Source organism: Balaenoptera borealis (assembly GCF_965194805.1).
Source record: "Balaenoptera borealis genome assembly, chromosome: 16".
Classification (NCBI taxonomy): domain Eukaryota; kingdom Metazoa; phylum Chordata; class Mammalia; order Artiodactyla; family Balaenopteridae; genus Balaenoptera; species Balaenoptera borealis.
In genome coordinates this window covers 73,801,706-73,814,547 of record NC_138872.1, presented here as the reverse complement: position 1 = coordinate 73,814,547, position 12,842 = coordinate 73,801,706, and the positions used below count along the sequence as shown (strand labels likewise).

At 38.4% G+C, this 12,842-nt stretch overlaps 1 protein-coding gene and 1 pseudogene across 5 annotated transcripts in view; both read right to left on the bottom strand.

Annotated features, from left to right (window-relative positions):
- Positions 1 to 12,842, bottom strand: part of LOC309612663 (large ribosomal subunit protein uL22 pseudogene) — an 83,779-nt pseudogene that overhangs the window by 6,082 nt on the left and 64,855 nt on the right. The gene's annotated exons all lie outside the window — the stretch shown is intronic.
- VKORC1L1 (vitamin K epoxide reductase complex subunit 1 like 1) overlaps positions 1 to 12,842 on the bottom strand; it is a 60,157-nt gene that overhangs the window by 13,875 nt on the left and 33,440 nt on the right. The window contains exon 2 of one of the 4 annotated variants that reach the window (XM_082358682.1): positions 216 to 12,842. This exon is cut by the window's right edge and continues 16,925 nt beyond it. The exons of the other annotated variants lie outside the window; for them this stretch is intronic. The gene's annotated coding sequence lies outside the window, so the exon portion shown is untranslated. Of the gene's footprint in view, positions 1 to 215 lie in introns of those variants that run through there. 4 annotated transcript variants of the gene reach the window in all.

Here is a 12,842-nt window from a genome sequence, read left to right as displayed (position 1 = left end):
GAAAGTTCTCATCACAAGAAAAGAAATTTTGTATACCTGTGTATGGTGATGGATGTTAAATGGACTTATTATGGTGATCATTTTGCAATATATACAAATATCAAATCAATGCATTATACACCTAAAATGATATGTCAATTATACCTCAATAAAATAAATAATATACCTTCTAATAAATTATATTTTTATAGATTCCATGGCTATAACTTTTTAAAAAAAAAAAGAAAATAACAAATGTTGGCAAGGATGTGGAGACACTGGAACCCTTGTATACTGCTGGTGGGTAAAATAGAGCAGCTGCTGAGGAAAACAATTTTTTGGTTCCTCAAAATGTTAAACATGGAATTACCATATGACTCAGCAATTCCACTCCTAGGTATATACCCCAAATATTTGAAAACAGGTATTCAAGAAAGTACAAGTACTTGTTCATAGCAGCACTATTCACAATAGCCAAAAGATGGAAACAACTCAATGCCCATTAACTGATGAATGGATACACTAAACACAGTATATCCATACAATGGAATATTATTCAGCCATAAAAAGGAATGAAGTACTGATACATACTACAACATGGATGAACCTTGAATACATTATGCTAAGTGAAAAATGCCAGACACAAAAGATCACATTTATATGAGAGTTCCAGAACAGACAGATCCATGGAGACAGAAAGTAGGTTTGTGGTTGCCAGGGGCTGGGGGAGGGGGCAGTGAGAAGTGATTGCTTAATCGGTACAATATCTCCTTTGGGGGTAATCAAAATGTTTTGGAACTGGATAGAGATGATGATTGCACAACACTGCAAGTATACTAAATGTCACTGTACCCTTTAAGATGGTTAATTTTGTGCCAATCTTTCTCAAAGTCTTCCAAAAAATTTGAAGAGGCCAAACTCATCTTATGAGGCCAGCATGATCCTGATACCAAAGCCAAAAAAGGACACTACCAGGAAAGAAAATTACAGGCCAATACCCTGATGAATATAGATGCAAAAACTGTCAATAAAATACTACTAGCAGGGGCTTCCCTAGTGGCACAGTGGTTAAGAATCCGCCTGCCAATTCAGGGGACACAGTTTTGAGCCCTGGTCTGGGAAGATCCCACATGCTGCGGAGCAACTAAGCCCGTGCGCCACAACTACTGAGCCTGCGCTCTAGAGCCCACAAGCCACAACTACTGAGCCCGTGTACTGCAACTACTGAAGCCCATGCACCTAGAGCCCATGCTCTGCAACAAGAGAAGCCACCACGATGAGAAGCCCGTGCACCGCAATGAAGAGTAGCCCCACTCGCCGCAACCAGAGAAAGCCTGCGTGCAGCAATGAAGACCCAACGCAGCCAAAATAAATAAATAAATAAATTTATTTTTAAAAATATTACTAGCAAACCAAATTCAGCAGCATATTAAAAGGACCGTTCACCATGAGCAAGAGGAATTTACATTCGGGATACGAGGATGATTCAATATATGCAAATCAATCAATGTGTCATCACATTAATAGAATGAAAGAAAAAATCATATAATCTCAGTAGACAAAAAGCATTTGATAAATTTTACTGCAAACAATCTCTTTCATCATGGAAAATCTACCAAGGTTCTAATATCATGATTAAAACATTCAGGAATACAAAGTTAGTAAAGAGAAGAAGTGAATAAAAATATAGGAGCTCCCCTGGTATTTTCCTTACTCTGAGGAAGAATTTGTTGAGATGCTTGCTTACACATACCACTTAAAAATATTCTCTTCTGGTTGGGGAACTAAGATCCCAATCCTACATGCCGCACGGCATGGGCAAAAAAAAAAAAAAAAAAAAAATTCTTTTCACTTGTAAATATATGTAAGGACTTCCCTGGTGGCGCAGTGGTTAAGAATCCGCCTGCCAACGCAGGGGACACGGGTTTGAGCCCTGGTCCGGGAAGATACCACGTGCCATGGAGCAACTAAGCCTGTGCCCCACAACTACTGAGCCTGCGCTCTAGAGCCCACAAGCCACAACTACTGAGCCCGTGCGCCACAACTACTGAAGCCCACGAGCCTAGAGCCCGTGCTCCGCAACAAGAGAAGCCACCACAATGAGAAGCCCGCGCACCACAACGAAGAGTCGCCCCCACTCACCACAACTAGAGAAAGCCCGCGCACAGCAACAAAGACCCAACGCAGCCATAAATAAATAAATGAATAAATAAATAAATAATTTTTTAAAAATCTATGAATTGCATTTTTCCCCAGGAGACATCTTCCCTGTAACCCTTGACCTTCCTGATCCACTCTAGAGGACTTGATTTGGGCTGGCTGCTCTCTGGGCTTCCTGCACAGCTGTCATCCTAAGACTTCCAATCTCTTCCTTACACTGAATCTTTCATTTCTTAGGTTTGGCATGCTCCTTTCCCCCTTAGTTTAATCACCTGTTTTGGTGAAACAATATTCTAATAGCTTCCTTGAGAAAACACATACTAGAGGTAAAATTTCTGAGATGTTGAAAGTCTAAAAATATCTTTCTAGGGAGTTCCCTGGTGGCCTAGTGGTTAGGATTCAGGGCTTGCACTGCCGTGGCCCAGGTTCAATCCCTGGCTGGGGAACTGAGATCCTGCAAGCCGTGTGGCACGGTCAAAGAATATATATATATATATATTTCTTCTATCATCACACTGGACTGACATTTTGTTTGGGTATATAATTACAAATTTAAAATAATTTTCCTTCAGGATTTTTAAAGACATTGTTCCACTATCCTACTTCCAGAGTTGGTCCTTGAAAAATCTGATGCCACTCTGACCGTTGAATATGACCTGTTTTTGTCCCTCCATGAAGCTTTAAGAAACTGCATGTTAATTCTAGTGATATAAAATTTCACAAAGGATGTGCCTTGGTGTGGGTCTTCAGTCATTCATTGTGAAGGGCCCTTAGTAGGCTCTTTCAGTATAGAAATTTGTGTTCTTCAGTACAGACAATTTTCACATATCATGATTTAGACAACTGCTGGACTTGTAAAACAGAACCTCTAATTTTCTTTTACCTTTCCTTCTATTTGCCATCTCTCTTTCCTTTGGTTCCATTTTCTAGGAGATTAACATGATGTACTCTTCCAAGCAATCTTAATTCATTTATTAAACTTATTGCTACCATACATTGGATTCTTATTCTCTGATGGGTCCTTTTACATAAATAGCATCTTGCTTTGTTTATGGGTAACCACTTTTTTTTCTTAGATTTAAGGAGATAAAACCATTTATGTTTAAGTTTACTTCAGGCAGCTTCATTTTGTTTCCTCTGAGTTCCTTGGTGTGTGTCTATGTGTATCTGTCTCTCATATTGAAGACTTTTCTCAAATGTCTGAGGACCCTTAACTGTCAACTCATCTGTAGACCAAGGCATTAAAAATATGAATGCTGGGACTTCCCTGGTGGCACAGTGGTTAAGAATCTGTCTGCCAATGCAGGGGACACAGGTTCGAGCCCTGGTCTGGGAAGATCCCACATGCTGCAGAGCAACTGAGCCCGTGCGCCACAACTACTGAGCCTGTGCTCTAGAGACCGTGAGCCACAACTACTGAAGCCCTTGCACCTAGAGCCTGTGCTCCGCAACAAGAAGCCACCGCAATGAGAAGCACGTGCACCACAACGAAGAGTAGCCCCCAACTCGCTGCAACTAGAGAAAGCCTGCGCGCAGCAACGAAGACCCAACACAGCAAAAAATAAATAAATAAATACACAAATTTATAATAAAAAAATATATGAATGCCAATTCCAGTGCTGGACAAAATAGATTATACCCACCATAGCCTCTCTCTCTTACTGATTACAGCTGAAAATTGGAAAGAATATGAAAACCAACCACCTGAGAACTCTAAAAAGTAAAAACAGTAAGTGAACAGGGGAGAGAAGTTGAAACTTGAACAACCAGTACTGTGGAGTTTTCTGGGGGTTTCCCCCTCTTCTATCTTCTGCCTTTGAAGCAAGAGTAGCTCAAGTTTCAGAATTGCCCAGGGGTAGTAGACAGCCAAAAAAGACCCTCTTTCTGGCTAGGAGATGAAGAAAAGGGACCCATGTGAGCTGAGTAGTGGGGGGGGGGGGCAACCACAGTTTGTTTTCATATTATTTTTTCTCTCCTGGCCTTGCTTAAAGGTGAGCAAGAGTTCTGAAACTGCATCTCAGGGATGACAGTCCAGGTACCTCAAATTGAGAGAAAACCTGTCTCTGCCTGGAAGAAATGAGAAAAGGGGCCCCTGTGGTCTTAAGCAAGTAAGGGGAATCCTGTCATTTTTGTTCTCTTTTCTCTCACTGCTTTACCCTGAGGGTGAAATCTGTCATGTGGAACTATGTGACAGCAAGGGGAGTAAAATGCTCTGTGAGAAACCTGTCTATCTAGCTAGAGGAACTGGAAAAGAGGCCGCTGGGAACCAGAGGTTAGGAAGAAAATCCCAGCAAGGAGGAAGCCAAAGAAAGGATCTCCTAATTCTGTGTAGCAACTAACACAAGTCCCAGGCTCACCCCTGAGCTGCAAATGCATGGAACAGAACCAAAGAAGCCCACCAAAGTCTTTGAGAACTAAACACCACTCAAGTTGCAGACTGACTGTTGAGTGGGGCATGTGAGGGCAAAGGCTTTGAAAATGGAAGTGATATGGAAACTATCGCCCACAGAGGAGATAGAACTTGTAGTCTTAATCTAACTGGGTTGATTGTATGTTAAAACAAAAATCAATATTCTCAAGATTTTAACAGAAGCCAGAGTCTAAGAGCAAAATATTCAAGATACATTCCAAATGAGTTGAGGATATATTCCAAAATTATATGACGTACAATGAACCGAAAAAAGAAAAAGTGACCAATTCTCAGGGGGAAAAAAAATGTCAATCCTAAAATGACATAGATATTGGAGTTATCAGAAAAAGATTTAAAACAGTTGTATCTATGTTCCACAAGGTGAAGGTAATGAAAAATGACTGGAAAGATGGAAGTTCTCAGAAGAGAAAGAATAACTATAAAACAGGAACCAAATGGAAATTATGTAACAATGAAAGATCTGAAATTAAAAATTCACTAGATCAAGTCAAAAGCAGAATGAAGATGGCAAAGGGGAAGATTCAGTGAGCTGAAAGATTGATCAATAGAAATTATCCAACCTGAAGAACAGAGAAAAAGAAAAAAAAATGAACAGGGACTTAGGAACTTGTAGGACAATACCAAACAGTCTAACATTCATGTCACTGGATTCCCAGAAGAGGACAGAAAAAGAGATTGAGGCACAAAAGTTTTTTAAGAAATAGTGGCTTAAAACTCCTCAAATTTAGCAAAATACAAACATTATGGGTTAAAAAAAAAAAACTGAGGGACTTCCCTGGTGGCACAGTGGTTAGAATCCACCTGCCAATGCAGGGGACATGGGTTCGATCCCTGCTCCAGGAAGATCCCACATGCTGCAGAGCAGCTAAGCCCGTGTGCCACAACTACTGAGCCTGTGCTCTAGAGCCCACATGCCACAACTACTGAGCCTGAGTGCCACAATACTGAAGCTCATGTGCCTAGAGCCCGTGCTCTGCAACAAGAGAAGCCACCGCAATGAGAAGCCCACGCACCGCAACGAAGAGTGGCCCCTGCTCGCCACAACTAGAGAAAGCCCACGCGCAGTAACGAAGACTCAACACAGACAAAATTAATTAATTTTTAAAAAATTTAAAAAAAGAAATATTAAAAAAAAACTCAGTGAACATGAAAGAGTTGATAAACTCAAAGAACATCATACCCAGACCAACCTGATCAGACATCTGTAGAACATTCCACCCAACAATAGCAGAATATATATTCTTTTCAAATACACATCAAGATAAACCACACTAAAAACAAAACACAAACATATTATATACAAACCTTAACAAATTTAAATAATTGAAATCATACAAAGTATACCCTCTGACCATAATGAAAATTAAACTAGAAACCAGTAACAAAAATGTATCTTAAAAATGCCCCCAGTTATTTGGAAATTAAACAACACACTTCTTAAAAAATAAAATCCACAGGTCAAAGACAAAGTCTCAAGGAAATTAGAAAATATTTTGAACTGAATAAAAATATAACATATCAAAAGTGGTGGTATGCAGCTAAAGCGGCGCTTAGAGGGAAATTTATAGTATTAAAAGAAGGAAGGAGGGAAAATAAGATTAGAGCAGAAATCAATGAAGTTGAAATAGAAAAACAATAAAGTAAATGAAATAAAAAGCTGGTTCTTTGAAATGATCAATAAAAATTGATAAATCTCTAGCTACACTTGACAAAGAGAAAAAGAAAAAGAGACAGAGAAGACAAAAGGTATCAATATCAGAAATGAAAGAGGGGATATCATTACAGACAGGTACAGACATTAAAAGGATAATAAGGGAATACTATAAACAATTCTATGCCCACAAATTTGACAACTTAGATGAAATGGGCAAATACTTTGAAATTCACAAATACCAGAACTCACTGAAGAAGAAAAAGAGAATCTCAATAGCACTATTAATAGTTTAGAATCTTTCAAGAAAACAAAAACTCTCTAGGTCTAGATGGTTGCACTGGCAAATTCTACTATATACATATATACATATACATATGGAAGAAATAATACCAATTCTACACAATCTCTTCCAGAAAACAGAAGAGGATGCAATACTTCTCAACTCAATTTATGAGGTGAGCATTACATTGACATCAAAACCAGACAAAAACATTACAAGAAACAAACAAAAACAAAAAAATATTACAGAACAATATCTCACTCATGAAAATAGACACAAAATTCCTCAACAAAATATTGTAAATCAAATCCAGCAATATACATATAGGATAATACATCATGACCAAGGGGGATTAATTGTGAGAATGCAAGGCTGGTTCAACATTCAAAAATCTATCAGTGTGATTCATCATATTAACAGACTAAAGAAAAAAAACCACATGATGATCTCAGTAGATACAGATAATGCATTTGACAAAATGCAACATCCATTCATGATTTTTAAAATGCTTAACAAACTAGGAAGAGAAGGGGTTTTCTTTGATCTGATAAAGGTCATCTACAAAAAACCTACAGCTAACATCACACCCAATAGGGAAAGACTAAATCTTTTTTTCCCTAAGATCAGAAACAAAATTAAAGATGTCTGCTCTCACCACTCCTATTCAACACTGTATGGAAGTCCTAGCCAGTACAATTAGGGAAGAAAATAAAGGCCTACCAATTAGAAAGGAAGAAATAAAACTCTATTTGCAAGACCACAGGATTGTCTACATAGAATATCCCAAGTGAGAGACTGAATATACAAACGGACAATAGCCAGACCACATCCAAAAACAACTCTGACCCACAGCCTCTGCAGCAACCAGTCCAGGAAGCCAAACCACAACTTCTGTAGCAATCAATTCCAAACAGCCAGGCCTTGATCAATAACTGCCAGCTTCCCTAATTTTTGCCCCCACTTCCAATTTAGGACCAACCAGAGAAAGCCAAATATGCTCCCCCAATCAATCACACAGGATGCCCTACTTCTAGTTAGGCCTGCTTCCAGCTTCCCCATGCCAACAACTTCCAATTAAGACAACCTGAAGCTTTGCCTTTTTTCCATTCTAAAGCTTTTATACTCTCCTTTTAGATTTCCTTTTGAGTCTGTGCCAAATGCAAGTAATGGTGGCTGGTGCCCTACTCGTTCTTATTTGGGTGGTCTTCATTTATTTCCATACCATGAATCTACTAAAAAGCTCCTAGAATTAACAGGTGAGTGAGTTTATAAGGTTATACAACACAAGGTCAGTATACAAAAATCAACTGTATTTCTATATACTAGAAATGAATTATTGGAAATAAAACATTCAAAATTATCATTTACAATAGTACACAAACACACAAATAAAATACATAGGTACGAATCTAACAACATATGTGTAGTATCTGTATGCTGAAAATTAGAAAACGCTGATAAAATAAAGAAGACCTACACAGATGGAGAAAGACTGGAAGACTCAATATTGTGAGGATACTAACTCTGCTCAGACTGCAATGCAGACTCAATGCAATTCTAATCAAAATACCAGTGGGATTTTTGGCAGACAGTGACAAATATTTACATAGAAAGGTAAAGGAGGGAATTCCCTTGCAGTCCAGTGGTTAGGACTCTGCACTTTCACTGCCAAGGATGCAGGTTTGATCCCTGGTCAGGGAACTAAGATCCTGCAAACCACGTGACTCACCCCCCCCCCAAAAAAAGGTAAAGGAACTAGAAAAGCCAAAACATTTTTGAAAAAGAATACAGCTGGAGAAAACACTAATTTCAAGATATTGTAAAGCTACAGTAATCAAGATAGTGTGCTACTGGAAAAAGGACAGACTCAGAGATCACAGAGCAGAATATAGAGCTCAGAAGTAGATACAATTGGTGATTTTAACAAAAGTGCAAAGACAACTTAATAGAGAAAGAAACCTCAAGCACTATTCTCAATAGAGAAGATTAGAAAGTGGACTTTGAAACTTAAAAACATTTGCTTTGTGAAAGGCACTGTTAAGAAAATGAAAAGATAAGCCAGAGACTGAGAGAAAATACCTGGACATTACATATAAAACAAAGGACTTTTATCCAGAATACATAAAGATCTCTAAAACCTCAACCATAAAAAACAAAAAAATAGGGGCTTCCCTGGTGGCGCAGTGGTTGAGAATCTGCCTGCCAATGCAGGGAACATGGGTTCGAGCCCTGGTCTGGGAAGATCCCACGTGCCACGGAGCAACTGGGCCCGTGAGCCACAATTACTGAGCCTGCGTGTCTGGAGCTTGTGCTCCGCAACAAGAGAGGCCACAACAGTGAGAGGCCCGCGCACCGCGATGAAGAGTGGCCCCCACTTGCCGCAACTAGAGAAAGCCCTCGCACAGAAACGAAGACCCAACACAGCCATAAATAAATAAATAAATAAATAAATAATTTAAAAAAAAAAAAAGTTAAGGATGTACCTCACATATCTTAAAAAAAAAAAAAAAAAAAAAACCCAACTTAGGTTAAAAAAAAAAAAGCAAACGATTTCAATAAGCACATCACCAAATATATAGAGATGACATATAAGTACATGGAAAGATGCTCAACATCTTCAGTCATTAAGAAAAATGCAAATTAAAATTCCAATGACATACCACTACACACCTACCAGAATGGTAAATATACACAATAAAACAAAACATACACACCTAAGTGTTCATAAGGATTCAAAGCAAATGGAACTCTCATACATTGTTGGTTGTCATGCAAAATGGTATAGTCATTTGGAAAACAAACTGGCAGTTTCTTATGAAGTTAAACATACACTTATCATATGACCCAGCACTCCCATTGGTTGTTTACCCAAGAGAAATGAAAACTTATGCTCACACAAAAATCTGTCTGTAAAAGTTTATAATAACTTTATAATGGCCAAAAATTGGAAACAACCCAGTTGTCCTTCAATAGGTAAATGGATGAACAAACTAGTACGTATCACGGACTATCACTCAGTCATAAAAGGAAATGACTACTGATACATGCAAAAACATGGATCAACTATAAATACATTATGCTTAGTTAACAAAGCCAAACTCAAAGCTAGATACTGTAAAATTCCGTTCAAATGGTATTTTGGAAAAGGCAAAACTTATAAGGACAGAGAATAGATCAATGTTTCCCAGGGGTTAGGGATGGAAGAGGGCTGACTAAAAAGGGGAACTGTTCTGATGTTGATGGTACTGGTGGCTACCTGATTGCATCTGTCTAAACTCAACAAACTGGAAACCAAATAGCAAATTTCCTTTATGTAAATTTAAATTAATTTTTAAAGTAATTTAGATTTTAAAAGCAGAATGGAATTTTTATTATTGTGTATGGTTTTGTCACCATTAGATGTTACTATAGGTGGGTTATTAGGTAGAGAGCTAATCATATCATTAAAGGTCCCTGAATGTCAGTATCTGTACTTTTTTTTTTTTGAAAAATAAATGTTTCTCTAGGGAAAAAAAAAATCCACCAGTCTCCTACTGCTAGGGGTAGGGATATGGCTGAAGATGCCTGGCTGCTAGTGTTCTTAGAGCTGTGTCTACTTTCCCATTCTTTTTGTCTTTGTGGTTTTATACAATTTCTTTTATTCCTTTACTCTCATTTCCTTGGAATTTCCTGAGGGTGTAGAGATAAACACATGCATAAAATCCATTATGTTTATCCAGAAATCTAAAATTCACTTATTCAAATTTTATCAAATTTATCAAAGCAGTAGGTGTTTGAAGCAGTAAGGCTGTGAAGTTGGACATATAAACGCATGAAGCACAGTCCATACCCTCAAGAAGCTTTGTCTTAAAGAATAGAGAGAAAAATGACATCCAGAAACATAATGCAAACTAATAAACACTGTAAAGTACCTACGTTCCTAAGCGAAGAAGGTTTAATTCTGCCTGAGAGGGTTAACAAGGGATTGTGGCACTGGTATATAGCACAGACAGATCCAAGGGGTCAGAATTTGAAATAGTGAGACCAATTTGTAAACTACTGTAATAATTTAGGGGAAACATGAAGGTCTGAACTAGAAGTAAGAGTACTAAAGATGGATCCAAAGGATCGTTAGGAAGTAAAATTGAGAGGATTTGATAATGTACTGAATTATGGAGAAAGGATGACTGACTCCCAAGTTTCCAGGATGACTGGGTAGACGGTGAGGACATTCATGAGACAAACACAGGAGGAAGAACGATGGAGGACAGAGTTGAGTTTTGACATTTTGAGTTTTCATGTCTCTGAGCCACACACATAATTGTGTTTAATAAGCAGCCAAAGATAAAAATCTGAAGGATTATAAATCGGTCTAAAATGTGGATTTAGAAGTGCGGTTCTAAAAACTACAGCCACGAATAAGATGGCTCAGGGAGTCAAGTTAACTGGGACAGATCATGTGGCCCACAAAACCTCAAATAATTGCTATCTGGCCCTTTAAAGAAAAAGCCACAGAGAAAGACAAATATCATAATCTAAAAAAAAAAAAAAAAAATTATACAAATGAACTTATTTACAAAACAGAAACAGACTCACAGACTTAGAGAATGAACTTATGGTTACCAGTGGGGAGGGTTGAGAGTTTGGGACTGACATGTTCACACTGCTATATTTAAAACAGATAACCAACAAGGACCTACTGTTAAGAAAAAAGAAAAAGTCAGCCAATCTTTGTATTTGACCAGAATAATGTCACTATTGATAAAGATTATGCAGTTACAGAATGTAAAGATAGACTGTCCAGACTAACAGAGGGTAAAAACTAACCAAAAAAAAGAAAAGAAAAGAAAAATACCAATTGTGAGGCCGTCAGAGGTCTCACAAATTGGTATTTAGCTTGGTGTATTGGTCATGGTCAAGGGCCTCACTTTGGGTTTCAAATCTCAAAACCCTGAAAAGCTTTGAGAAGCTATTTCCAGCCTCAGTAAGCCATGAATGAAGATATTAGAGCATTGAGTCTCCACTGGGAAGCCTGCCCTCGCTAAGTCACCCTATCCAATAAACTCATAAGAACCAACACATTAAAGCTCTAGGAAGGCACCATCTCATTTCCCCATACCTGAAGGGGAAGCCTTCATAATCAGGAGAGGAAATCCGGTAGGCCGTCTTTATCTCAGAAACTATCAGGACCCTTCTCATTATGCCTCATGTCATCCCTTTTACCTGTCACTGCCAGAAGGTCAGACTTCCTACATCAGGCATCATCACGTGAATCTCACACTGCTCTGTACTTCCCATTAAAATCTAGTATCTCATTCTTCTCCCCTACCTCCCAAACTTCTCAGTTATATCTTCTGAAATCCTGTTCACTGACCCGTAAGCTCTTCACTTTTAAAAAACCCTCTTCTGCCTTCTTTAGCCCTCTGACAACATGAATTCCTTTACAGCCCATTCAAATGCTGACACGTTTTTGTCTCATAGGCATTTGTCAGAGCCAGGAAGGAAAATATGCTCCTTCCTTCTAATTTTTGCTTTCAAGTCTTTACCTCTCTTTCCCTCTTGCAAAACTCCCTCCTCCTTGCAGTTGTGTTTCAATATACAAGCCCAGCCACCACTTTCACTGTTGCCACCTACCAACCTTGTAATCACATCGACAGTCATACTCTCACATCCTTATATTCAAGGAAGCCTTTGGCTCCTGCTTCGTAGTCTTTCTCTCCTCCCCAACTCCCATAATCTTTTTGAGAGACTTCAACATCACAGAGATGAACCAGCCAACCAAATCAATTACCCACTTAGTAACTCCAAGTCAGTCATCCATTCCCATGATCAAACCTTCCACTCTGTTGTCACCAGAAACAGAGGAGAGAACAGGACAGAAACAATATTTGAAGAAACAGATAATGGTTAAGAATTTTCCAAAACTGAAGACAAATACCAAGCCATAGATTCAAGAGGTGCTGAATCCCAAGCAGCATATCTAAAGAAAAACACACACAGGAATATCATAGTAAAACTCCAGAAAACAAAAGAAAATTAGACATCTTAAAAAGCAGCCAGGGTGGGGCTGGTGGGCATAAAAGGACACATTACTCTTAAATCAACAACAATAAGACTGACAGCTAACACCAACAGAAAGGGAAGCCAAAAGACAATGAACTGCCAACCTACAATTCTATATCAAGTCTAAATATCATTTGAAAATGAAGGGAAAATACTTTCTCATACGAGTAAAAACTGAATGTGTTCACTAGAAGACCCACACTAAAAACAGTTCTTCAGGCAAAAGAAATATGACCCCAGACAGAAGCACTGCAAACTGGAAGAATGAAGACAAAAAGGAGAAATATGAGGGAAGA